Genomic DNA, 2,500 nt, shown 5'->3' with positions numbered 1-2,500 from the left:
ACAAAGATACAAAACAAAATATTACGAAAACGTAAGTTTGTGCGAATGTCTCGAAACCACACTCATGCTGCTCATACATCACACACTGTTGGTAACTTGATCTGCTGAAAATATAACTAGCAACTAGACACTGCTCAGGTTTCGAAATTTAAAAATAGCTCAACCGAATTTAGCTTCAGCAGCAGTGGTGAGCGCATATACTGCTATAAAAACAAGAATAATCTTAAAGAACAATCTTTAAGGGGAATCTCAAAGAACAATATTTTTGCCGAAATGGCGAGCAAAATCTAATTATCACCCTAATGAGCAAATATGCACTGCCAAAAATATCCATGAACCACATCTAACCTGGTAACCTGGTAACCGAAGTCAATACAGTGTACTACTACTACTACACTGTTACGTATAGTAAACAATACAGTGTACTACTACTACTACACTGTTACGTATAGTAAACAATACAGTGTACTACTACTACTACACTGTTACGTATAGTAAACAATACAGTGTACTACTACTACTACACTGTTACGTATAGTAAACAATACAGTGTACTACTACTACTACACTGTTACGTATAGTAAACTTGTGGCAGAGAGAATAACGACACCGCAGCTTATCAAGTGTCTAACTAGGAACCAAATACCAATACTCCTATACTATTAGGAGGGGGGGGGGGGCTCCTATACTATTAACCCATTGCTACTATTCAGTATCAGCTCAATAATATCCAGCCTGATATTTGTGTTTCCAGGGGGGGGGGGGGGGGGGTAATAATATTAGGAGGAGGGGGGGGGGGCTAAAATTATTAGGAGGGGGGCTGATAATATCAGGAGGGGAGGGGGGGCTGATAATATCAAGGGGGGGGGGGGCTGATAATATCAGGGGGGGGGGGGGGCTGATAATATTAGGAGGGGGGCTGATAATATTAGGAGGGGGGCTGTACTACTTGTAATAATATTAGGAGGGGGGCTGTACTATTTGTAATAATATTAGGAGGGGGGCTGTACAACTTGTAATAATATTAGGAGGGGGGCTGATAATATCAGGAGGGGAGGCGGCTGATTATATCAGGAGGGGAGGGGGCTGATAATATTAGGAGGGGGGCTGTACTACTTGTAATAATATTAGGAGGGGGGCTGTACTACTTGTAATAATATTAGGAGGGGGGCTGTACTATTTGTAATAATATTAGGAGGGGGGCTGTACTACTTGTAATAATATTAGGAGGCGGGCTGTACTACTTGTAATAATATTAGGAGGGGGGGCTGTACTACTTGTAATAATATTAGGAGGGGGGCTGTACAACTTGTAATAATATTAGGAGGGGGGCTGTACTACTTGTAATAATATTAGGAGGGGGGCTGTACAACTTGTAATAATATTAGGAGGGGGGCTGTACAACTTGTAATAATATTAGGAGGGGGGCTGATAATATCAGGGGGGGGGGGGGGGGGGCTGATAATATCAGGGGGGGGGGGGCTGATAATATCAGGGGGGGGGCTGATAATATTAGGAGGGGGGCTGTACTACTTGTAATAATATTAGGAGGGGGGCTGTACTATTTGTAATAATATTAGGAGGGGGGCTGTACTACTTGTAATAATATTAGGAGGGGGGCTGTACTATTTGTAATAATATTAGGAGGGGGGCTGTACTACTTGTAATAATATTAGGAGGGGGGCTGTACTACTTGTAATACTATTAGGAGGGGGGCTGTACTACTTGTAATAATATTAGGAGGGGGGCTGTACTATTTGTAATAATATTAGGAGGGGGGCTGTACTACTTGTAATAATATTAGGAGGGGGGCTGATAATATCAGGAGGGGAGGGGGCTGATAATATCAGGGGGGGGGGGGGGGCTGATAATATCAGGGGGGGGGGGCTGATAATATTAGGAGGGGGGCTGTACTATTTGTAATAATATTAGGAGGGGGGCTGTACTACTTGTAATAATATTAGGAGGCGGGCTGTACTACTTGTGATAATATTAGGAGGGGGGCTGTACTACTTGTAATAATATTAGGAGGGGGGCTGTACTATTTGTAATAATATTAGGAGGGGGGCTGTACTACTTGTAATAATATTAGGAGGGGGGCTGATAATATCAGGAGGGGAGGGGGCTGATAATATCAGGGGGGGGGGGGCTGATAATATCAGGGGGGGGGGGGGGGCTGATAATATTAGGAGGGGGGCTGTACTACTTGTAATAATATTAGGAGGGGGGCTGATAATATCAGGGGGGGGGGGGGGGGGGGGGGCTGATAATATCAGGGGGGGGGGCTGATAATATTAGGAGGGGGGCTGTACTACTTGTAATAATATTAGGAGGGGGGCTGTACAACTTGTAATAATATTAGGAGGGGGGCTGTACTACTTGTAATAATATTAGGAGGGGGGCTGTACAACTTGTAATAATATTAGGAGGGGGGCTGATAATATCAGGAGGGGAGGGGGCTGATAATATCAGGGGGGGGGGGGGGGGGGGGGGGGGTTTG

At 44.5% G+C, this 2,500-nt stretch overlaps 2 protein-coding genes across 2 annotated transcripts in view; both read left to right on the top strand.

The window, feature by feature from the left end:
* The window catches only part of LOC134822485 (splicing factor U2AF 35 kDa subunit-like), a 47,682-nt gene that overhangs the window by 25,882 nt on the left and 19,300 nt on the right, over nt 1-2,500 (top strand). The gene's annotated exons all lie outside the window — the stretch shown is intronic.
* LOC134822479 (ankyrin repeat and KH domain-containing protein 1-like) overlaps nt 1-2,500 on the top strand; it is a 188,401-nt gene that overhangs the window by 184,472 nt on the left and 1,429 nt on the right. The window lies entirely within an intron of this gene.

This window comes from Bolinopsis microptera, chromosome 10 (assembly GCF_026151205.1).
Source record: "Bolinopsis microptera isolate Bmic1 chromosome 10, MBARI_Bmic_1.0, whole genome shotgun sequence".
NCBI lineage: Eukaryota > Metazoa > Ctenophora > Tentaculata > Lobata > Bolinopsidae > Bolinopsis > Bolinopsis microptera.
This window is presented reverse-complemented; position numbering and strand designations above follow the sequence as displayed.